At 43.7% G+C, this 26,039-nt stretch overlaps 1 protein-coding gene across 1 annotated transcript in view; it reads right to left on the reverse strand.

Moving 5' to 3' along the window:
- LOC137622813 (protein-cysteine N-palmitoyltransferase HHAT-like) overlaps nucleotides 1-26,039 on the reverse strand; it is a 61,350-nt gene that overhangs the window by 15,807 nt on the left and 19,504 nt on the right. The window lies entirely within an intron of this gene.

Genomic DNA, 26,039 nt, shown 5'->3' on the forward strand with positions numbered 1-26,039 from the left:
TAATGCCTGCAAAGAGAGTGAGGTCAGTGGCCAAATGAAGGATGAAAAGACCCAAGTAATGCCTGCAAAGAGAGTGAGGTAAGGGGCCAAATGAAGGATGAAAAGACCCTTAAGTAATGCCTGTAAAGAGAGTGAGGTAAGGGGCCAAATGAAGGCTGAAAAGACCCTCAAGTAATGCCTGCAAAGAGAGCAAGATCAGGGGCCAAATGGAGGCTAAAAAACCCTCAAGTAATGCCTGCAAAGAGAGTGAGGTTAGGGGCCAAATGAAGGATGAAAATACCCTCAAGTACTGCCTGCAAAGAGAGTGAGGTCAGTGGACAAATGAAGGATGAAAAGACCCTCAAGTAATGCCTGCAAAGAGAGTGAGGTCAGGGGCCAAATAAAGGATGAAAAGACCCTTAAGTAATGCCTGTAAAGAGATTGAGGTAAGGGGCCAAATGAAGGCTGAAAAGACCCTCAAGTAATGCCTGCAAAGAGAGTGAGGTCAGGGGCCAAATGAAGGATGAAAATACCATCAAGTAATGCCTGCAAAGAGAGTGAGGTTAGGGGCCAAATGAAGGATGAAAAGACCCTCAAGTAATGCCTGCAAAGAGAGTGAGGTAAGGGGCCAAATGAAGGCTGAAAAGACCCTCAAGTAATGCCTGCAAAGAGAGTGAGGTTAGGGGCCAAATGAAGGATGAAAAGACCCTCAAGTAATGCCTGCAAAAAGAGTGAGGTTAGGGGCCAAATGAAGGATGAAAAGACCCTCAAGTAATGCCTGCTAAGAGAGTGAGGTAAGGGGCCAAATGAAGGATGAAAAGACCCTCAAATAATGCCAGCAAAGAGAGTGAGGTTAGGGGCCAAATAAAGGATGAAAAGACCCTCAAGTAATGCCTGCAAAGAGAGTGAGGTCAGGGGCCAAATGAAGGCTGAAAATACCCTTAAGTAATGCCTGCAAAGAGAAAAACATCAGGGGCCAAATGGAGGCTGAAAAAACCCTCAAGTAATGCCTGCAAAGAGAGTGAGGTCAGGGGCCAAATGAAGGCTGAGAAGACCCTTAAGTAATGCCTGCAAAGAGAGCGAGATCAGGGGCCAAATGAATGATGAAAAGACCCTCAAATAATGCCTGCAAAGAGAATGAGGTGAGGGGCCAAATGAAGGCTGAAAAGACCCTCAAATAATGCCTGCAAAGAGAATGAGGTGAGGGGCCAAACGAAGGATGAAAAGACCCTCAAGTAATGCCTGCAAAGAGAGCGAGATCAGGGGCCAAACGAAGGATGAAAAGACCCTCAAGTAATGCCTGCAAAGAGAGCGAGATCAGGGGCCAAACGAAGGATGAAAAGACCCTCAAGTAATGCCTGCAAAGAGAGTGAGGTTAGGGGCCAAATGAAGGATGAAAAGACCCTCAAATAATGCCTGCAAAGAGAATGAGGTGAAGGGCCAAATGAAGGCTGAAAAGACCCTCAAATAATGCCTGCAAAGAGAATGAGGTGAGGGGCCAAATGAAGGCTGAAAAGACCCTCAAGTAATGCCTGCAAAGAGAGCGAGATCAGGGGCCAAACGAAGGATGAAAAGACCCTCAAGTAATGCCTGCAAAGAGAGCGAGATCAGGGGCCAAACGAAGGATGAAAAGACCCTCAATTAATACCTGCAAAGAGAGTGAGGTTAGGGGCCAAATGAAGGATGAAAAGACCCTCAAATAATACCTGCAAAGAGAATGAGGTGAGGGGCCAAATGAAGGCTGAAAAGACCCTCAAATAATGCCTGCAAAGAGAATGAGGTGAGGGGCCAAATGAAGGCTGAAAAGACCCTCAAATAGTGCCTGCAAAGAGAGTGAGGTCAGGGGCCAAATGAAGTCTGAAAATACCCTCAAGTAAAGCCTGCAAAGAGAGTGAAGTACGCGGAGTGCAACGATGGCAGCACCCTCTTCAAGGCATTTAAAAAAATCATAACCAAATAGAGAGACAAAGGTCTGTCTATTAAAAACTGAAATAGGTCATCTGCATTAGTGTCAAAAGATCTAAGAGGCAGTGTTTGGGTCAACCACTTGGAAGAAGTGTCTCATTTAGGAATCATAAAGACAATTCTGCATGGCTGTCCAAAGATAACACATCTAGAACTCCAAGAAATTATAAACAAAGCAAACCTTCTGGACATTAAAAACCAGTCAGGACAACTACCTCATGCCATCGTCAAATGGGACAAGTCAAGTCTCCAAGGGTAACCTATAATTCCACCAGACTCTAAGCTCCCTGAAGGAAGGATGAAATAATAGACTCTGGTGAATCTTGCATCAAAGAGACCAATAATCCTGACAGGTTGGTCACCATGTAGTCTACTCCAAGTGAGAAAGCAAGGCAAATGGACAAGATCCCAGAATCTCAAGAGTAAGATAGGCAAAAGCATTAGTGGAAAGTTCTTGAAGCCTATCTGAGGTGCAGGGGTCTTCCACTAGATAACTATGTCTTAAAAACCATGATCCTCCTTCCTTATTCTTTTCTCAAACCAGTTGAGGTTACCTATGCTGATTATAGGTTGCTTGCTCTAGAGACTCATGAGCTCCATATGTTGCTTCATGTTATTTTTTCAAACATACATACATACATATACCAAAGGCACTTCCCCCAATTTTAGGGGGTAGCCGACATCAACAAGAAACAAAACAAAACAGGGGACCTCTACTCTCTACGTTCCTCCAGCCTAACCAGGGACTCAGCTGAGTTCAGCTGGTACTGCTAGGGTGCCACAGCCCAACCTCCCACATTTCCACCACAGATGAAGCTTCATACTGCTGAGTCCCCTACTGCTGCTACCTCCGCGGTCATCTAAGGCACTGGAGGAAGCGGCAGGGCCTACCGGAACTGCGTCACAATCACTCGCCATTCATTCCTATTTCTAGCACACTCTCTTGCCTCTCTCACATCTATCCTCCTATCACCCAGAGCTTTCTTCACACCATCCATCCACCCAAACCTTGGCCTTCCTCTTGTACTTCTCCCATCAACTCTTGCATTCATCACCTTCTTTAGCAGACAGCCATTCTCCATTCTCTCAACATGGCCAAACCACCTCAACACATTCATATCCACTCTAGCCGCTAACTCATTTCTTACACCCGTTCTCACCCTCACCACTTCGTTCCTAACCCTATCAACTCGAGATACACCAGCCATACTCCTCAGACACTTCATCTCAAACACATTCAATTTCTGTCTCTCCATCACTTTCATTCCCCACAACTCCGATCCATACATCACAGTTGGTACAATCACTTTCTCATATAGAACTCTCTTTACATTCATGCCCAACCCTCTATTTTTTGCTACTCCCTTAACTGCCCCCAACACTTTGCAACCTTCATTGACTCTCTGACGTACATCTGCTTCCACTCCACCATTTTCTGCAACAACAGACCCCAAGTACTTAAACTGATCCACCTCCTCAAGTAACTCTCCATTCAACATGACATTCAACCTTGCACCATCTTCCCTTCTCGTACATCTCATAACCTTACTCTTACCCACATTAACTCTCAACTTCCTTCTCTCACACACCCTTCCAAATTCTGTCACTAGTCGGTCAAGCTTCTCTTCTGTGTCTGCTACCAGTACAGTATCATCTGCAAACAACAACTGATTTACCTCCCATTCATGATCATTCTCGCCTACCAGTTTTAATCCTCGTCCAAGCACTCGAGCATTCACCTCTCTCACCACTCCATCAACATACAAGTTAAACAACCACGGCGACATCACACATCCCTGTCTCAGCCCCACTCTCACCGGAAACCAATCGCTCACTTCATTTCCTATTCTAACACATGCTTTACTACCTTTGTAGAAACTTTTCACTGCTTGCAACAACCTTCCACCAACTCCATATAACCTCATCACATTCCACATTGCTTCCCTATCAACTCTATCATATGCTTTCTCCAGATCCATAAACGCAACATACACCTCCTTACCTTTTGCTAAATATTTCTCGCATATCTGCCTAACTGTAAAAATCTGATTCATACAACCCCTACCTCTTCTAAAACCACCCTGTACTTCCTAAGTTACTGCTATTCAAGTTACAGCAAATGAAAGTAATAGACTTATTAAAAGAAAACATTATACATGTAATTTCAGGCGATTATAAATGAAACTATAAAGAGCGATTACTCGAGTGCCGTAAGTGGATGAGATCATGATGAGGGGTAGATGGGGATAGTTTGGGCATACTCATTGCACTCCAAAAGAAAGATTAGTTCACCAAACGTTTAGCTGGGCTGCACAAAGCACTAGAAGAGTTGGAAGACCCAGGCCTAAATGGTTGAGGCCTATGAAGCGTAAAGTAGGAGATGCTGAATTTAGAAGTACTGTATTGAATTAAAAGCTCAAGATAGAGATGACTGGCAAATTCTAAACCAACACCCTTTGTGTTAATAGGCGTAGGAGGAGATGATGATGATGATGATGAAGAAACGCTCTGTTGGCTTTAGCATTGGTTAACCACTTAAGAGAATTACATGTGTTGATGATTGAGGTAAGCTTTAGGGAGCACAATATGATCTTGTCTTTTATACCTCCCTTCAAGGCCCCCAAAAAGAGGTCTTACGAAGGAAAATTTATTTTGCGACAGGTGCTGTGAGAATTTAAGACTAAGAATCTACCTCAATTTTTTTCCATCCCTTTGCTAAAAGTGGATGAAGACAGTTCAGTGGAGAATAGTTTTCTTTGTCCAGTAAGAGCTGTACAGTAGTATTTGGACAAACAAATTGTAGTAGAGGTAGTATTGCAATTTTGTTCTTTGTGTAGATTATTGTATATATTATCTTTCATATATGCACCCTTTACAATTCATAAACTCTGTCCGTTACAAACGCATGCGCATGAGTCACGCTGTCAGCACTCCGTGCATGCGCATAGAGAGTCTTCTTGCTTCTCTTGGCACGAGTTGTATGCCTTGCAGAGCGCCACTGTTCATAACCCCTTGCTGTATGGAATAAATGCAATCTACGACTCGGGATTTTACTTCTCCATCCCTGCAATCATCTGTCTTCATCTACAAGACTTCATTACCTATCACCACTTTGGATTGAAGGTCCCTAATCCCTACTAGGCATAAATGTTCTGGCATTCCCTGTTAAAAAATTTGACCACAGAAGCACACAAGGAATTATATTAAAAAACTATAAAGGTGCATAAAATTAGGGGCACAGCTACTTCCCTGATTTTTTGTAGAAATCTTTCTTTGGAAAAACTTTAGCAGCAGCTCAATAGCATACCAAGTCAATGTTGGCAAAACATATTAAAAAAAAAGAAAACTAAAGTAAAGTACTGTATTTTTAATTACTTTAGTAAACAGTCAGGAATCCCATACTTTGAATCATAACTCAAACTGTTTATCAAAGTAAGCTAGACAAGTAATCTAGACTATAATAGTAACCCTTAACCTCGTTGCATTACTTATATAGAAATTTATCCTTCTCTTTCCTTCAATTGTGCCTCACCTCCAAAAGTGTGGGAGTCAGAGATAAGAACATCAGTGAAGATTTATGAAAAAATAAGAATTTTGATAGTAAAATTTCTTATTTCTAAACTCACCTGATCTTCATAAACATAGCGATCTTCCTTCCCCATTCACTCATAGTATCAAGAGGAGGAATAATGTCTACTTTGAAACTGAAAGTTTGCTACTTAACACAGCAACCTGGGCTCCCTACCACTTACTGCTAGAGGACTCTATTCTTTTGTTTATCAAGAGGAGGAATAATGTCTACTTTGAAACTGAAAGTTTGCTACTTTACACAGCAACCTGGGCTCCCTACCACTTACTGCTAGAGGACTCTATTCTTTCGTTAAGGGCATGTACTTATTGAAGAGAAAGAAAATGGTTAAAATTTAAAACTTTTTAAACTTTACAGTCAAATATTCATTAAACCAGGCTTATGGAGAAGCAATATGAACCTCAGGAGAGTATAAAAATGAGAAATTCGATTATCAAAAAAATGTTATTTTCCTTAGTAAAATAAATTTTTGAATATACTTACCCGATGATCATATAGCTGCATCCCTGCTGCCCGACAGAAAAAACCTAAGGGCGGAATACGCCAGCGATCGCTATACAGGTGGGGGTGTACATCAACAGCGCCATCTGTCAAGTAGGTACTCAAGTACTCGATGTCAACAAAGAACCAATTTTCTCCTCTGTCCCACTGGTTCTCTATTGGGGAGGAAGGGTGGGTCCTTTAATTTATGATCATCGGGTAAGTATATTCAAAAATTTATTTTACTAACGAAAATAACATTTTTCAATATCAAACTTACCCGATGATCATATAGCTGATTCACACCCAGGGGGGTGGGTAGAGACCAGCATTACAAGTTGACATTATGAGCTAAGTATTCCGTATTTCATTTTAGCAGTTATTCAAAATAACAAGCATAAAATAAATAAGTACCTGGTAAGGAAGACGACTTGAACAATTACTCTGCCTTTTTAAGTACGTCTTCCTTACTGAGCCTCGCGATCCTCATAGGATGCTGAGCGACTCCTAGGAGCTGAAGTATGAAGGGTTGCAACCCATACTAAAGGACCTCATCAAAACCTCTAATCTAGGCGCTTCTCAAGAAATGATTTTGACCACCCGCCAAATCAAGTAGGATGCGAAAGGCTTCTTAGCCTTCCGGACAACCCAAAAATATTTCAAGAGAAAGATTAAAAAGGTTCTGGAATTAGGGAATTGTAGTGGTGGAGCCCCCACCACTACTGCACTCGTTGCTACGAATGGTCCCAGAGTGTAGCAATTCTCGTAAAGAGACTGGACATTCTTAAGATAAAAGACGCGAACACTGATTTGCTTTTCCAATAGGTTGCGTCGAATATATTTTGCAGAGATCTATTTTGTTTAAAGGCCACGGAAGTTGTGACAGCTCTAACTTCGTGTGTCCTTACCTTCCGCCAAGCTTGGTCTTCCTCATTCAGAAGGGAATGAGCTTCTCGTATTAACAGTCTGATAAAAATAGGATAAAGAATTCTCTGACATAGGCAAAGATGGATTCTTAACTGAACACCATAAAGCTTCAGACGGGCCTCGTAAAGGTTTTAAAATAGAACTTAAGAGCTCTTACAGGACATAATACTCTTTCTAGTTCATTTCCAACCATACGATAAGTTTGGAATATCGAACGATATTGGTCAAGGCCGAGAAGGCAGCTCGTGTTTGGCTAGAAAACCAAGATGTAGAACATGTAGCCGTTTCGGATGAGAATCCGATGTTCTTGCTGAAGGCATGAATCTCACTGACTCTTTTAGCTGTGGTTAAGCATATCAGGAAAAGAGTCTTAAAGGTGAGATCTTTCAGGGAGGCTGATTGAAGTGGTTCGAACCTGTCTGACATAAGGAATCTTAGAACCACGTCTAAATTCCAACCAGGTGTAACCAAACGACGCTCCTTCGTGGTCTCAAAAGACTTAAGGAGGTCCTGTAGATCTTTATTGTTGTAAAGATCTAAGCCTCTGTGACGGAAGACTGATGCCAACATGCTTCTGTAACCCTTGATAGTGGGAGCTGAAAGAGATCGCTCTTTCCTCAGATATAAGAGGAAGTCAGCTATCTGAGTTACAGAGGTACTGGTCGAGGATACGGATACTGACTTGCACCAGTTTCGGAAGATTTCCCACTTCGATTGGTAGACTCTAAGGGTGGATGTTCTCCTTGCTCTAGCAATCGCTCTGGTTGCCTCCTTCGAAAAACCTCTAGTTCTCGAGAGTCTTTCGATACTCTGAAGGCAGTGAGACGAAGAGCGTGGAGGCCTTGGAGTACCTTCTTTATGCGTGGCAGACGTAGCAGGTCCACCCTTAGGGGAAGAGTTCTGGGAACGTCTACTAGCCATCGAAGTACCTCGGTAAGTTATTCTCTCGCGGGCCAGAGGGAAGCAACTAGCGTCAACTTTGTCCCTTCGTGAGAGGCGAACTTCTGCAGTACCTTGTTGACAATCTAGAATGGAGGGAATGCATATAGATGTAGATGAGACCAATCTAGTAGAAAGGCATCTATAAGAACTACTGCTGGGTCCGGGATAGGTGAGCAAAGTATTGAGAGCCTCTTGGACATCGAGGTTGCGAAGAGATCTATGGTTGGCTGGCCCCAGGTGACCCAAAGTCTCTTGCATACATCCTTGTGGAGGGTCCAATATGTTGGAATTATTGTCCCTTCCTACTGAGACAATCTGCTAAGACATTCAAGTTGCCTTGGATGAAACTCGTTACTAGTGAAAAGTCTAGACCTGTTGAACAGGAGAGGAGGTCACTTGCGAACTCGTACCATGTCAGAGAGTAGGTCCCTCCTTGCTAGGAGATGTACATCAAAGCAGGGAGTTGACCGTGTTCACCTCCACTACTTTGCCTTGAAGGAGAGACCTGAAGCTTTTCCAGGTCAGACGTACTGCCAGAAGCTTCTTGCAGTTGAAATGCATTGTCCTTTGACTCGAGTTCCATAATCCCGAGCATTCCCTACCGCCTAAGGTCGCACCCCAGCCTACGTCCGATGCGTCTGAGAAGAGAACGTGGTTGGGAGTCTGAACAGTCAGGGGAAGACCCTTTCAAAGGTTGATAAAGTCCTTTCATCAAGTCAGACCAGACTTATCTTCCGGAAACCGGGATCGAGCCCGCTTCTAGCGTCTTGTCCTTTTCCAGAGAAGAGCTAGATGATACCGAAGAGGACGGAGGTGTAGTCTTCCAAGTGACACCAATTGAACCACGGATGACAGTGTCCTAATCCGACTCATCCACAGCCTGACAGGGCCGTGTTCCTTCTTCAGCATCTTCTGGATGGATAGCAGGGCTGGGGGTTGATCGTCTTGTTCAGCCATGTCCTCATCAGAGGGTTCCTCATCCGAAACTGATGAGGAAACGGCAACGGAGTGGGCAACGTCCGACTCGCTGAATCCGGTCGCACTGGTGGATGCGTGACGGAGCCGGACACAAGATCATGGAACTGCTGCACAGTCTGTGAACTGTCAACCATGGGGACGCGAGGAAGTACAGCGACAACCCGAAACTGTCTAGACTGTCTGGGTTGTGCAGACAACCCCTTATCGGGTTGCTGAGGTTGCCGCACTGCGTCACAACAAGTCACCTCTGCTGGTTGTTGAACCTCTTCCTAGTGACACACTGAACGTCCACAACCACCTCCGAGAGTCGCTTAACGTCAACGTGCGACTGGCAACCCACACTGGGTCGCACCGGTGGAGGAACCATCTCAACTGGCGGACGTGAGTAGGATACCTCAGCGTCAACAGGGCGTACAACCAACCGGTAGGAAGGTTGTTGGCTAGAAGGTTCTTCTCCGTAAAAAATCCTCTATCAAGGACTAAGCTTGGACTGCATGTCTTGCAACAAAGCCCAAGGTCTATGGGAGCAGGTGTGGCAACAGACGGGGTTAGCGACTGAAGCGGAACCATTTACCATCCCTGGAAGCATGTTATGCTTAAATTAAAGTCCATAGGAGGCTAAGCAGCTTAAGGCTCCTCTCCAAATGACTGAGTCCTCAAGGGAATATCAGAAGGAGGGAGAACAGCACTTTCTCATCTACAGGAACCATGTCCGAGAAAAGCTAGGTTATCTCAGTGAGGGTTTCACTGGTGCATAAGCAGCAGACCAGAAGGCAACGTTATGTAACTGCTTGACAGTCTGTGAACTATCAAAAACTGAACTGTCAACCACAACAGGTGCGTGAGGACATACAGCACTGGTGCATTAGTAGCAGACCAGAAGGCAACGTCATGTAACTGCTTGACAGTCTGTGAGTTGGCAACAACCAAAGCTGTGTGGGGGAGCCTCAACTCCTGACTGACTAGTCTGCTGCGGGCGAGTGGCGGTAACCACAGTGTATTGCGGAGGCTGACACACCGTGTCAAAACACAGCAGCTTGTGGTAGCTCACGCACGGCAACGGAGTGCTCCGTGTGTCTGTGGGAGTCAGCATGCGTCTGGCAGGGTCGACTGCGCATGGGTGGAGGAGCTCTCACAACAAGAGTGTGGGAGCAGGCAGCCATGCTGGGCGCACAACCGTGGCAGGCTGTAGGCCAACGGGTGCATCGTCAACCTTCTCCGCAGTCGGAGTGTGGGAGCTGGCAACAACAAAAGCGGAGTGCTGGTGCGTGGGAGGGACTGCCGTGGGTTGCGGAGCATGCCGCATTGCGTCAAAACTCGCCAGCTTGACAGCACCTTCCCACTGCTGATGCGGTAGCTCACGCATGTCAACGGAGGGTGCAGCATGAACATGCGTCTGGCAGGGTCGACTGCGCATCGGTGGTGGAGCTCTCACAGGTGGAGTGTGGGAGCAGGCAGCCGCAGTATCTGCTGAGCGCACAACCGTGGCAGGTTGTAGGTTAACAGGTGCAGTGTCAACCTTCTCAGCACGATACTCCTGCATGAAGGAAGCAAGCTGAGACTGCATAGTCTGCAGCATGGACCACTAGGGTCTACAAAAGACGGCAACAAACGGAGCTACTGTCCGTTGTGACTGAGGGTCTAAAACAGCTGGTGCGGCAACAGACGGAGTTACTGCCTGTTGCGGTACCACCTTGCCTCTCTTGGGAGGTGTGCAGTCGTCGGATGACTGCAGCGAGTCCGAACTGACCCAGTGGCTACACCTAGGCCGTTGGACTTGCGCGGAAGGGACCGACTTGCACTTAAAAAGCTGCAAGATTTGGTCCATGGTTTCTACGAGAAACCTCTTCCGCAGACGAGGAATAAATGGGCTCTCTCGTCTTTGTGTGGGTGGGGCGATCACGTCGGCAACGTGTGTAGATACACCCGAAACCACCGAGGGAAACGTCTGTTCGTCGATCAAGGCCTGTGGAACCCATAAGTCGTTCGACATTACTTCTCCCCTGGGCTTGGGAGCTTGTAAGAGGTCCCGGACTAGGTGAACAACTGGCACGAACAGACGAACCCTCGAACGCAACACTGTAACACTTTGCGCATATCACTTTATCACTTTTGATTTTCTGTTTGCACTTATTTCACTGAAATCAAAACTTTAAGTGATTTGTACCTGAAACACGCAATCCTATCCTTCATTAAAAGGTAGTAATTGCGAAAACAGTTTTACAATGCAACAGAAAAACATAATTAAAGATAAAGAATTCAGTGGCTGGAAAAGAGACTAAACACTAGATCAAATAAACTACGTTTAAAATCTCTCACCGCATAAAGCCTGGGAACAAGAATAAAACTCTAGAAACGTTTTACCTTCTTCCCCTACAGCGACTAGGGAGAAGAGTAAAAAACGAGAACAACGTTACCCGCTTGAACGAAACGTTTATTCTCCTCTCTCTCCCTCCGTCTCTATCTCTCTCTCTCTTCTCTCTTGACTTAGAACCTGAGAGAAGAGCCCAATTATATATCGTTAAAACATATTATTTGCTAAAGGAAAAAACTGAAAGGTTTCCCAAATAAAAAGTTCCTTTATTAGAATTTAAACCATTTAAGCTAAGAAAGAATGAACAAAACGCTAGAATCGGTTTACTCTTACTGCAACGTGAAACCGTGAAATACTCTCTCTCTATCGTAACGATAGAGCGCATGTTGAACGTTCTGAACGTCAACAACTGCGGAGACTAAACTAAACGTTAGTTCATCTTTGAAAACAGTACGAGACTATCAAAGAAATTCTTTCAAAAACATTAAAATTAAAAAAGTATAAATTCTTAAAAGGTAAATACGATATGACGGGCTCAATGTTAATTAACTTCGGTTCCAAGTAAGGACCGCCTACTATTAGGAAAGGTCGCATATAAACAAACATAAAAATTAATTTTTATAAGTTTATAATAAATGGAAAGTTAATCGAAGAGGCCTATAAAGGCGGAGAGATATAAAATAAATAGATCTATAACTTGTTAAGCAAAATTACCAAAAACCTAAACACACTTCCGTCTAAGGGAAGGGTCGGCCATTTAAAAGTGAAAGAGAGTCCATACTCTCTTCGTCACCAACACTTCCGTCTAAGGGAAGGGTCGGCCATTTAAAAGTGAAAGAGAGTCCATACTCTCTTCGTCACCATAATTAAATCTATCCAAAACGAGTTCAAGTTTTGAAATGAAGATAAAACCCCTGCATAGCGAAAACTCAAAACTGGAATAGTGTACTTCAAAAATTTTTGTGAAAACAAATCCAGTTAGGGACGGCGTATTTAGTAGGTCTTGCCTGTGGCACGACAGAGGGAAAATTGGTTCTTTGTTGACATCGAGTACTTGAGTACCTACTTGACAGATGGCGCTGTTGATGTACACCCGCACCTGTATAGCGATCGCTGGCGTATTCCGCCCGTAGGTTTTTTCTGTCGGGCAGCAGGGATGCAGCTATATGATCATCGGGTAAGTTTGATATTGAAAATGATATTTTCAAAATAAAATAAATTTTTGAACATACTTACCCGGTAGTTATATATATAGCTATATGTCCCTGACGTCCAGTAGAAATTTCAAAACTCGCGGCAATCGCCGATTGGGTAGCCAGGTGTACCACCAGTGCACCCTCTCGGCAGGTACCTGGAACCATTCCAGTGAGTCCTCAGATCTTCCATGCCCATAGGTCTCTAGAGGGGAGGAGGGGGGAATTAAATTATATAACTACCGGATAAGTATGTTCAAAAATTTATTTTATTATGAAAATATCATTTTTAAACATCTGACTTACCCGGTAGTTATATATATAGCTTATTGACACCCTTTGTGGAGGGTCAGAGACAGCCAACATTGTTGGAATTTTACTTAAGAGTTAATAAACAAGCTTAAGGGTTCGTACCTGATAAGGAAACTGACTTCAATGAATTCTTTCATTATGTCCGCTTTCCTTATGAGATCCAGCGATCCACCCAGGGGGCTGAAGACCTCTAGGAGCTGTCAAACCAGTATAAAAACCTCTATGTGACAGGACCTCCTCCAATACCCTTGTTCTGGGCGCTCTCAAGGAACAAAATGACCACCTGACTAAAGTCAATGATTGTGGAAGAGTGTCGTCCAATCTCCTCGAACAACCATAAAAATACAAGCTTTACGAGAAGAAAAGGGTATTAGGTTACGGAAATGTACTAGGAGAACCTTTCCCCACTACTGCACTCGTTGCTACAAATGGTCTCAGAGTGTAGCAGAACTCATAGAGTCTGGACACGTTTCAAAAAGTGTGAGGTGAACACAGATTTACTCCTCCAGAAGGTTGTGTACATAATGCTTTGAAAAGACCTATTCTGCTTGAAGGCTACGGAAGTTGCCACAGCTCTGACTTCATGTGTCTAGACCTTCAAAAGCTTGAGGTCTGCCTCACTACAATGTGAATGAGCCTCCCTTATTAAGAGCCTGATGAAGAAAGAAAGTTCATTCTTTGACATGTAACGAAGGCTTTTTGATCGAGCACCAAAGAGCTTTTGACTTGTTTCGCAACTCTTTCGTTCTTTCCCGGTAGAACTTCAGGGCTCTTCCAGGGAACAGGACCTTCTCCAATTCCTCACAAACCACATCCGAAAGGTTCGGAATCTCAAAAGCCATGGGCCAGGATTGAGAAGGGCGTTCATTTTTAGCAAGGAAGCCTAGCTGCAAAGAGCAGATAGCTTTGTTATCTCTAAAGCCTATGTTCTTGTTAAAGGCATGAATCTCACTGACCCGTTTAGCTGTCGCCAGACTGACCAAAAAGAGAGTCTTCATAGTGAGGTCCTTAAATGAAGCAGAGTGCAAGGGCTCAAACCTGTCACTCATTAGGAACTGCAGGACTATATCCAGAATCCTAGCTGGTGATTCCTGGTGCCATTCCTCATTATTATTATTATTATTATTATTACTATCCAAGCTACAACCCTAGTTGGAAAAGCAAGATGCTATAAGCCCAGGGGCTCCAACAGGGAAAAATAGCTCAGTGAGGAAAGGAAATAAGGATATAAATAAATGAAGAGAACAAATTAACAATAAAACATTCTAAAATAAGAAACAACGTCAAAACAGACATGTCATATAATAAACTATCAACAACATCAAAAACAAATATGTCATAAATAAACTATAAAAAGACTATGTCTGCCTGGTCAACAAAAAAGCATTTGCTCCAACTTTGAACTTTTGAAGTTCTACTGATTCAACCACCCGATTAGGAAGATCATTCCACAACTTGGTCACAGCTGGAATAAAACTTCTAGAGTACTGCGTAGTATTGAGCCTGGTGATGGAGAAGGCCTGGCTATTAGAATTAACTGCCTGCCTAGTATTACGAATAGGATAGAATTGTCCAGGGAGATCTGAATGTAAAGGATGGTCAGAGTTGTGAAAAATCTTATGCAACATACATAATGAACTAATTGAACGACGGTGCCAGAGATTAATATCTAGATCAGGAATAAGAAATTTAATAGACCGTAAGTTTCTGTCCAACAAATTAAGATGAGAATCAGCAGCTGAAGACCAGACAGGAGAACAATACTCAAAACAAGGTAGAATGAAAGAATTAAAGCACTTCTTCAGAATAGATTGATCACCGAAAATCTTGAAAGACTTTCTCAATAAGCCTATTTTTTGTGAAATTGAAGAAGACACAGACCTTATATGTTTCTCAAAAGTAAATTTACTGTCGAGAATCACTCCTAAAATTTTGAAAGAGTCATACATATTTAAAGAAACATTATCAATACTGAGATCCGGATGTTGAGGAACCACCGTCCTTGACCTACTTACAATCATACTTTGAGTTTTGTTAGGATTCAACTTCATACCCCATAATTTGCACCATGCACTAATTCTAGCTAAATCTCTATTAAGGGATTCACCAACCCTAGATCTACAGATGTTTCAAAGGAATTGAGAAGATCCTGTAGGTCTTTATTATCAGAAACAACCAAGTTCCTATGCCTGAAGACGGCCGCTAGCATGCTCCTGTATCCCTTGATAGAAGATGATGAAAACCTACGTTTCCTTCTAGGGAATAACAGAAAGTCAGCAAACTGAGTAACAAGAGGTAATGGAAGAGAAAACAGAGTTGACTCTGTACCTTTCTCTAAAAAACCTTGATGGAAGAAGACCTTGCTCTTGCAATCACCCTAGCCGCCTCCTTCGAAAAAACCTCTAGCTCGTGAGTTTTTCGATAGGCTGAAGGCAGTTAGATGATGAACTTGGAAGTTTTAATGGTATCTTCCAGGTAGAGATGTTTGAGTAGATCTACTCTTAATGGAAGGCTTCTCAAGGTGTCCACCATCCATTCTAGAACCTCTGTGAACCACTCTCTTGAGAGCTAAAATGGGGGTCGCTAGAGTCAATTTGGTTCCCTTGTGTGACACAAATTTTATCATCACTTTGTGTATAATCTTGAACGGAGGGAATGCGTACACATCCAGGTGAGACCAACCTAAAAAGAAATCGTCAATGTGGACTGCTTTCAGATCTGGTAATGGGGAGCAAAATGACTCCAACCTCTTCATATTCGAGGTTGCGAACAGGCTTACACAAGGACGAACTCAAATCCGCCACAGGTTCTTGCAGAATTCCTGATGAAGTGTCCATTCTGTGGACAGAACTTGACTTCTCCTGCTGAGACTATCTGCCATCATGTTCTTTTCCCCTTGAATAAACCTTGTTACCAGGGTTACATTCTTCTCTTTTGTTCAGTAAAGAAGAACTCTCGTAGTCTCGTAAAGTGACCTTGAGTGGGTTCCGCCTTGTTTGGCTATGCAGGCCAACGCTGTATTGATGTGGGCGTCGACCTGCCCCACTCTGTTCAGTACTGACCTTTCGAAGACTTTTGAGGGCCAACAGGACTGCCAACAGCTCCTTCTGGTATATGTGGAGGATATCCTGATCTTTTGACCAGAGCCCCGAGATTTCCAACTTGCCCAGTGTGACTCCCCACAGCGAGTCCGAGGCGTCGGAACACAACACAAGGTCTGGGTTCCTCTGTTCCAAGGAAAGACCTTCTTCAAGTCAGACTGGATCATTCCACCACTGAGGGCAAATTATACGGACACTGTAAAAGAGATGCAATTAGTCTCTATTTCCTTTCCCTTGTCCTAATGGCGTTTGAGGTGGAACTGAAGAGGGCGAAGATTCAGTCTTCCCAGGGAGACAAACTGCTCCAACGAGGAGAGGGTTCCCAGCAGACTCATCCACTCTCTCACAGAACACTTCCGTTTCTCTAGAAAGCAATGAAGCATCAACAGAGCTTGCTTCGTCCTTGAGGCAGACGGAAAAGCTCGAAAAACTTGACTCTGAATCTCCAACCCCAAATAAATGATCTCTTGGGATGGTGTCAGTTGAGACTTGTCTCTGTCTATCAAAAGACCCAGTCCTTCCGATAAGCTCAACGTCATCTGAAGAACCTTCAGGCAGTGATTGTAGGAATGAACTCGGAGTAGGAAAAACTCCTGACTGCTCCAATGGTTGCAACCTGGAGCTTGAGGCCGTTCGACAGAGGCAAGCTTCCTCTTCAGAGGTCTGGATGCGAGACGCCAGCCCCATCTGAGCGCGGCGTCATTTGATGAGGACGAAAACACTTTCCCCTCACCTTTCATATGACGAGGGCGAGCGTCCTGTGAAGCGTCAACAGGTACGCTCGATGGAACGAGTGCTCGGGAGCTAACACCTCTTGTTTCCTTTCATCGTTCAACATTCCTTCTCCCAGGGGTTGGGGAGCTTGGAAGAGGTCTTATGGCTAGAAGAACGACAAGTCCTAGCAGCCGCACCATCTATTTGAGGGGCGATGCTTAGGCCGAAACAAAGAGTCCATAACTGGACAACTTCCTCCTTATACATGACCTTAGATATTGCTTGAAGTTTGGATGGATGAGGGTGTGGAAGTAAGCATCCTGGCGGCCTAAAGAGACCATCCAGTCGTCCTTTCATACTGCTGCTAGGACTGATTTTGATGTTTCCATTGAGAACTTAGTCTTCTGAACGAAGGCGTTGAGAGCACTTACATCCAGGGCCGGTAAATAGCCTCCTCCTCCAATAAGAGAAACACTTCATGTTGCATAGCCTGTCTCTTTGACTCCTCTCTGTATCTGACAGAAAGATCTATCGGAGTTACTATAAAAGGAGGTTTCTCTAGGAAAAAGATTTCGCCTCCCTCCTTTAGTAATATAACGGACCAAAGGTCTGCTCCTCTCCTCTCCCAGGCTCGCCAGAAGTTGTTAAGTCTGGCTCCTACTGCTGTCTGTGGCTTTGAGAAAAAAAGTAGGCAGAACCTTTTTGCTGTTTTAGACACCAAATCCTGTGTGGACTTTTGGGCTAAAGCAGAAGAGACCTCTTTGACCAACTCTTGAGGAAAAGGAGAGGAAGAAAGAGGTGCGTTCCTCAATTCTGACTTCTGAATGGGTGTAACCCCAATGGACAGAAAAGAACACCACTGGGCTCTTTTCTTAAGGACACCCACTGAGAAAAAGGGCTGCCAACTCATTGGAACTGCCCTTAAGGATTTATCCATGCCTGACATTAAGAGGATGAGACTATCAGTGTCCACATCCTTCAAGGCAGAAAAACCTTCATCCTCAAAGTTCCCAAAGTCCAGTCAAGGAAATTGAATATTTTGAAAACTCTAAAGACACCTTTGAGAAGATGATCAAGCTCTGACGTTGACCAGAGTATATGGTTCTTCTCCTGTCATCCAACGAGGAGCGTCTATTAACCTTGTCATCCAACGAGGAGCGTCTATTAGACTTGAAAAGTCTCCTTGGGAAGAGGAAGGAACTCCCAAGCTAAGAACTTCTCCCGTCTCGTACCAAACACTAGATCTGGAGGCCAATTTAGCCGAGGGAAAAGAGAAAACAGCCTTTCCCTGGTCTCTTCTTGGATTGAATCCAGTCTCCCATCATCCTCAAAGCCCTTTTAGGTGAACGAGACGGCACCATTTTGTAAACTGAGACTCCTTCGACGCCTTCCCTAGCGTAAACTATGAAGGTGGGGAACGAGGAGCAGCAGGGACAAAATAATTCGGAAACTTTTTAGTAAAAACTCTCGCGAGTTTCTTTAATTCAACCGATGGATGAAGGGTCTTAGGATCTTCTCCTTCCGATAATTCCTCTAACAGTTCAGTATGGGGAAGGAAATCGTCGATCTCTTCCTCTGACAATGCTCTAACTGAAGTAGAGAAGTCTTTTTATCATGAGTCAACTCCTTAAGGTCCTGACTTCTGATGTCAAGAGACCCAAAATCATCACGTCTGGCATCACGTTGTCCCAACGCTTGACGCTTGCAATCAATGCGATCGGAACTAAGACACTCACGCTCGGTTCGACTGTCATCATCACGACGTCCGAGGCTCTCATGCTCGGCGTTATCTCACTACTTGACGCTTGCGTTTAGTAGCTTGACGCTCGACGTCGTGTTCTGCTTGACGCTTGACGCGACTTGACACTCGACCGCTTGACACTCGGTGTCATGCTGGACGCTCGGCGCCGCGTCCTGCTGGATGCTCGGCGCCACGTCCTGCTGGACGCTGGACGTCGCGTACTGCTCGACGCTCGACGTCGCGTCCTGCTGGACGCTGGACGTCGCGTACTGCTCGACGCTGGACGTCGCGTCCTGCTCGACGCTCGACGTCGCGTCCTGCTCGACGCTCGACGTCGCGTCCTGCTCGACGCTCGACGTCGCGTCCTGCTCGACGCTCGACGTCGCGTCCTGCTCGACGCTCGACGTCGCGTCCTGCTCGACGCTCGACGTCGCGTCCTGCTCGACGATCTAGACGCTCGGAACTATAACGTTCGCGATTTCAACGCTCGGTTTTATGACTTCTCGTTCAGTGTCACAAAACGTGTCTAGCTCTTACAGCAGCGCAAGTAGCTTGGCGTCCAAAGCTCTGGAAGTCTGTGAGCTGCGTCATCCAACGGCGAAGTAACACTTTAACCTTGCCTTTCCCATGGCAAGGGCGAGCGTTCTGGGAAGTGTCAACAGGAACGCTCGAGGGGATGTCTGCTCGGGAGTTAACGCCTCTCGTTTCCTTTCGCTGATCAACATTCCTTCTCCCAGGAGTTGGGGAGCTTGGAAGAGGTCTAAGGCCAGGATAACGACAGGTTTGAGCAGACGCACCCTCCACTGTGATTAAATTCACTGCACTAATTTAGCACTGAAAATTGCACTTTTTAACTCTTTCACATAAGATTATAAAAAGACCTGCCCGCTGTGAGAGAATTTACTCTTCCGCCAAGGGTTTGAATGAGAATGCAATAGGTTATCTGATTAATATTAGAATTCCCAATATCGAAAAATAAATAACGATTGTCATGAGTACTACGTAGCATAAATTTAACTGTACGCCAGTTTTATTCAATCTCTGAAAATAGATTGATGATTATCTAAAGAAAGTATACTAATAGGACAAATATTTTCTTAAAAATAAAATAATCCTTCTGCCTTATAAAAACTTAAATACTTTCGGTTTGTAAGTTAGTATTTACTTTCATTCTTTGCAAGAAAAAAGAAATGATTTTTGCAAGTCATACTACGTAGTAATATGATATTTTCAATTTAAAATAAATTTTTGAATATACTTACCCGGTGAATATATATATATAGCTTACGTCTCCGACGGTCGACAGATTCCAAAAACTCGCGAGCGATCGCCATGAAGGTTGCCGGGTGTGCCCACCAGCGCCGACTATCGGCCAGATACCGCATATACTTCTCCATAAGTTCAGTTCTTCTCAGTCCGAAGGGTCTCTATCGGGGAGGAAGGGAGGGCCTTTAATTACATATATTCACCGGGTAAGTATATTCAAAAATTTATTTTAAAATGAAAATATCATTTTTGAATATTAAACTTAGCCGGTGAATATATATATAGCTGATTCACACCCATGGTGGTGGGTAGAGACCAGTATTAAAACAATAAAGGCTTATATGCTCAAGAGTTTTTGACAAAAATTCAAAAAACAAACTTAAGTATAGGTACCTGATAAGGAAGCTGACTCTGATGAATACTCTGACTCTTTAGTCCGCTATCCTTATGAAGCCCAGCGATCCTCTCAGGATGCTGAAAGACTTCTAGGAGCTGTTATAATCAGGGTGAACACCCCTACAACAGGACCTCATCAATACCCTTGATCTGGGCGCTCTCAAGAAACAAGTTTGACCACCCGACAAATCAAAAGATTGCGGAAGACTTCTTAGTCTCCATGTACAACCCAAAAAATTAAAAGTTTCAAGAGAAGAAAAAGGATATTGGGATTAAGGGAATGTAGTGGTAGAACCTTCACCCCACTACTGCACTCGCTGCTACGAATGGTCCCAACATGTAGCAGTCCTCATGAAGAGTCTGGACATTTTTAAAATAATGTGAAGCGAACACAGATTTACTCCTCCAAAAGGTTGCGTCCATAATGCTTCTAAGGAACTATTTTGTTTGAATGCTACTGAAGTTGCCACCGCTCTAACTTCATTATCACTTAAATGAGAGTGAGCCTCTCTAATTAAAAGTCTAATAAAATATGACAACGCATTTTCCGACATCGGCAAGGTGGTCTTTTTTAACCGAACACCATAAAGCCTCTGAAATGCCTCGCAGTGTTTTGGTTCTATTTAAATAAAATTTAAGAGCTCTTACAGGGCACAGGACTCTTTCAATTTCGTTCCCAACAATTTCAGATAGACTGGGAAGTTCAAACGACTTAGGCCATGGACGAGATGGTCATTCCCTTTTGGCTAAAAAACCAAGTTGAAGCGAGCATACTGCTTTATTAGAGCAGAAGCCGATAATTATGCTGAAGGCACATACTTCACTAACTCTTTGCGGTAGCCATGCTCACTAAAAAGAGAGTTTTGAGTGTAAGATCTTTGAGTGATGTTGAATTCAACGGCTCAAACCTTTCAGACATAAGGAACTAAAGGACCACGTCCAAAAACCAAGCAGGAGTAGTGATCTGACACTCCTTGGAAGTCTCAAAAGACTTGAGAAGGTCTAGAAGATCTTTTTTATCAGACAGATCTAAATTTCTATGTCTAAAAACTGAAGCTAAAATGCTTCTGTAGCCTTTGATAGTTGAGGCAGAAAGGATGAGATCATTTCTAAGATAAAGTAGAAAGTCTGCAATCTGTGCTACAGTGGTATTGGAAGAGCAAATAGAGGAGGACTTGCACCAGTCTCTATATACCTCCCATTTGGATTGGTAGATCCTGATGGTAGAGGACCTTCTAGCTCTTGCGATCGCTCTAGCTGCCTCCTTCGAAAACCCACGAGCTCTAGAGAGTCTTTCGATAGAATGAAGGCAGTTAGACGAAGCGCGAGGAGACTTTGATGAAATCTTTTTAAAAGAGGCTGACGCAGGAGAACCATCCGTAACGGTAACTTCTTGGAATGTCCACCGGCCATAGAAGAACCTCTGAGAACCACTCTCGACGGCAAAAGGGGAGCAACCAACGTCAACCTGGTCCCTTCGTGAGAAGCGAACTTCTGAAGAACCTTGTCTAGGATCTTGAATGGTGGGAAGGCATAGATGTCTAGGTGAGACCAGTCCAGCAGGAAAGCGTCTATGTGGGCTGCCTCTGGATCTGGAACTGGAGAGCAGTAAGTTGGGAGCCTCTTTGTCAGTGAAGTCGCAAAAAGATCTATGGTGGGTTGACCCCATGTCATCCATAGCTTCTCGCACACAGTCTTGTGCAACGTCCACTCCATGGAGATGACTTGTCCTCTTCTGCTGAGGCAGTCCGCTACGACATTCATTTCTCCTTGCACGAATCTCGTCAAAAGAGAGATGTTACTTGCCTTAATTGGAGTTTCTTCTGATCCGTGGACCAAAGACCCGAGCATTCCAGACTGTCCAGTGGCGCTCCCCAACCCAAATCCGATGCATCTGAATACAATACATGGTTTGGGTTCTTGATCGCAAGAGAAAGACCTTCTCGAAGTCTGACGTTGCTATCCCACCAAGTCAAACATGTCTTGACTGAGTTGGAGATTTGGATAGAGATACTCTCTAAGCCCTTCTCCTTGTTCCAATGGTTTAGGTGAAATTGGAGAGGGCAAAGGTTGAGTCTCCCCAGAGAGATAAACTGCTCCAGCGATGAAAGAGTTCCCACGAGGCTCGTTCAAACTCCTACAGAGCAACTGTTTTTCTCTTGCAAGTGACGGACTTTTAACAGAGCTTGTTCCATTCTTGTGGGAGACGAAAAGGCCCGAAAAATTCGACACTGTATCTCCCTCCCCAAATAAAGAATAGTCTGGGATGGGGTACTGTAAGTTACAACTTCTCTACGTTCACTATGAGACCTAGCTCCTTGGTTAGGTCTAATGTCCATTTGAGGTTCTCCAGACAGCGATTTAATGACGACGCCCTGATTAGCCAGTCGTCAAAAGAAAGGGAAGCTCTGATCCCTGAAAAATGTAGAAAGCTTGCTACATTTTGCATGAGCCTTGTAAAAACAAGAGGAGCAGGACTGAGGCCGAAGCACAGTGCTCGAAATTGGTACACTACTTTCCCGTCCACAAACCTCATATATTGTTGAAAGTTTGGATGAATCGGGATGTGGAAGTATGCATCCTGAAGGTCGAGAGAGACCATCCAGTCGCCTTCCCTTACTGCTGCCAAGACAGATTTGGTAGTCTTCATCGTGAACTTTGTCTTGACAATGAACACATTGAGTGCACTTACATCTTAAGTACTCCTGCAGTGAACGTGGCTGCCAGATCATTGGAGCCATCCCTTATGGCCTTGTTCATGCATGACATAATTTGTACAGCAATACATTGTCCGCTGGAGAGACCTTATTTAAGGCTCCCAGGGACCAATCCAAAAAATGAAATACTTCAAACGCTCGAAAAACTCCTTTCAGGAGATGGTCTAGCTCTGAAGAAGACCATAAAATCTTGGAGCGTCTCATGGCTAGACGACGAGGAGAGTCCACTAGGCTTAAGAAGTCTTCCTGGGCAGAGGCAGGTACTCTCAAGCCGAGAACTTCTCCTGTGTCACACCAGACACTCGAGCGAGAAGCTAATTAAGAAGGAGGAAAAGCAAAAGCAGACTTTCCTAAACTTCTCCTGGATTCCAACCAGTCTCCCAGTAAGAGCATGGCTCTCTTGGAAGAACGAGAGAGAACTGACTTTGTATATGTAGGAGTCAAAAAAAGTCATGCAAAGAGTAAACTCAGACGGCGGAGAACGTGGAGCAGCCGTTACAAAATGAGTAGGACAAAATTTCCCTAAAGAAATTCATAATTTAAAAACAAGGGATTGTTGGACAACCCTAGGTTCCTCCTCTTCTGAATGAATCCCCAAAGGTACATTAGTTGAAAGGGGGGCATCAACTTCTTCTTCAGAAGGCACTTCATCTGATAAATCTAAAGTCTTGCGAGAAGGAGATTTATCTTCAGAATGACGTGAAGGAAAAGCCTGACAGGCTACATCAACTTGTGTATGAACAGAAGTTAAAGTTGGAGGGTCGATGTCACGTTGTGACTGCAGAAAATGTTATTCTACTACACGTCGTGACTGAAGTGACTGACGTTCAAACGTCACGTAATAACAGCGGTGACTGCTGTTCGATGCTATATCGTGACTTCGGTGACTGACGCTCGACGTCACGTCGTGTCTATGGTGTCTGCCGCTCAATGTCACGTCATGTCTGCGGTGTCTGCAGCTCAACGTCACGTTGTGACTGCGGTGGCTGACGTTCAAAGTCTCGGCGGAACTGCAGTGATTGCTGATCAAAGTAATGACTAGACTTAACTGACTGTCAATCAAAGTTACATCGAGATTTATGCTCCGCATCTCGTTTAACAGCAAAGCTGACACTAGGGATAACGTCAGCGTGACGTAACAAATCTCGTTTAGAAGGTTGAAGACCTGAATCACGTATCCCAGAACCGTGACGTACAACAAGCAAAGGATCCTTTCGCACAGGAACAGGATCGTAAGCTTTCATTAAAGAAGAAAGCTTCAACAGCATATCTTGCAAAACACTTAACTTCGGATCAACCGCACTCGGAATAGATTGTGACGTCGGAAACGTCTGTACATGAACGTCATCGCTATGAACGGGACTCTCATGATGACTACAGCTAGGACGTTGATCTTGTTCTGAAGGAACTAATTTACGTTTCAACGGTCTCGAAACCTTACGCCAAGGTTTTTTAAGAGACGAATCATCGGAAGACGTAGAGAACTTCGTCTCTCCTGTCTTATGGTAAGGACGTGCTTGAAGAGCAACGTCTGATACCTTTGAGGGAACGTCTGTTCGTTGGTTTACACCTCTCACTCCCTTAGGTCCTACGACATTCCTTCTCCCTGGGGTAGGGGAGCCTGAAAGAGGTATCGGACTAGGCAAGCAACAAGCACGAACAAATGAACCCTCCGCAACACTGAACATGTTTTTCGCAGTTTCTTCACTGACACTCGCATTTTTTAATAATTTCACATTAGACATGAATAAAGCTGATTTCTACCTGAAGCATGCAATTCTCCCTTAAATCAAAAGGTTAGAATTGCGAAATATGTCGTATAATGTAAGCTCATTAGTACAAAATGAATCACACATGCAAAAATTAATAAACATATACATATATATAGAATAAAACGGAAATATATAAAGTTAAAAAGATCAGTGACTTGGGAGGAGACTAAAACTAGATCGCTAAGGACTACGTTTTCAATCTCTCACCGTACAGTGCCTTGGGATGAGAATAAAAACTAGAACATTTTATCCCCTCTCTCTCTCTCTCTCCCCCCGTACAGAGACTTGGGACGAGAGTAAATATCTGAATCGAGAAGAACAACGTTACTCACTCCCAAACTCCTTGTACAGAGACTTGGGAAGAGAATAAAGATTTGGATCGTTCTCTCTCTTGTCACTCACAAGAAAATGGCTCACTCACTCATCGTCAATAAAAGGTTATTTGACTAAAGGAAAATACTAAAAGGACTAAGAAATTGAAAATTAACATGTTCCTTTAAATTATTATTTAAAAAATTTCAGTTAGTAAGAATGAACAAAACGTCAAAATCGATTAACTCTTTCTGCAAAGTGAAACCGTGATTCTCTCTTTCTCTATCGTAACGATAGAGTGCAAACTGCATAGCATAAATAAACCAAACGTTAGTTCATTTTTGAAAACAGCACGAAGACTATTCAAAGAATAAATTTCTTAAAATATTTTCTAAAAAAATTCATCTCATCAATCTAAACAAATATAAAAGTTGAATGGGCTCAACGTTGTTTAACTTCGTTTTCCAAGTCAGTACCGCCTACAAAGAATAGGCATAAGTCGCTTATAAACAAAAACATGAAATTTATCTCGGTGTTTAGTATAAATGGAAAGAGAATCGAAGAGGCCTAATAAACGCGGGTGAGATGTAAAATACATAGAGGTAAATCTATAAATATCAACAATAATTTATAAAGTGATAAAATAATTACTAAAAACCTTTAACACACTTCCGTACACTGAGGGAAGGGTCGGCCATCTTTTCTCTATGGAAAATCCAGAGAGAGATTAAAAAAGCAAGGGTAAAAAATTTTTCTCTCCTTTCAAAAGAATTTCTTTTGAAGATCGTATTGCTTGAGAATAATCCAAAACGGCGAAAGCCATAAAACCATGAACAAGTACTTCACCAATCAGTAGAAACTTGAGGTTAAGCGCGAGCGGAACCAATGCTGTCACTACCACCGACAGAGAAGAACTGAACTTATGGAGAAGTATATGCGGTATCTGACCGATAGTCGGCGCTGGTGGGCACACCCGGCAACCTTCATGGCGATCGCTATCGAGTTTTTGGAACCTGTCGACCGTCGGAGACATAAGCTATATATATATTCACCGGCTAAGTTTAATATTTAAAAACGTAGTTTACGTCACATGATTGTGACTCATAGTGTTGGCGGAAGGATATCCTTCCGCCATCATGTTATTAAGAGAAGGTTTGTTAGTTTTACAGTAGGGGGAAAAATCTCCTAATCCTACTCCTTTCAAGCTACGAACATAGCGATCAAATTCCAACCACTAACTCTCAGTCAAAATAAAACCAAATGAGCAAAAGCCAAAAGTAAATTGTACATCACCAAGAAAACTGCAATTATACAGGGTACAGCGAGTGAAAAATCCAACAA

This window comes from Palaemon carinicauda, chromosome 29, assembly GCF_036898095.1.
Source record: "Palaemon carinicauda isolate YSFRI2023 chromosome 29, ASM3689809v2, whole genome shotgun sequence".
Lineage (NCBI taxonomy): Eukaryota > Metazoa > Arthropoda > Malacostraca > Decapoda > Palaemonidae > Palaemon > Palaemon carinicauda.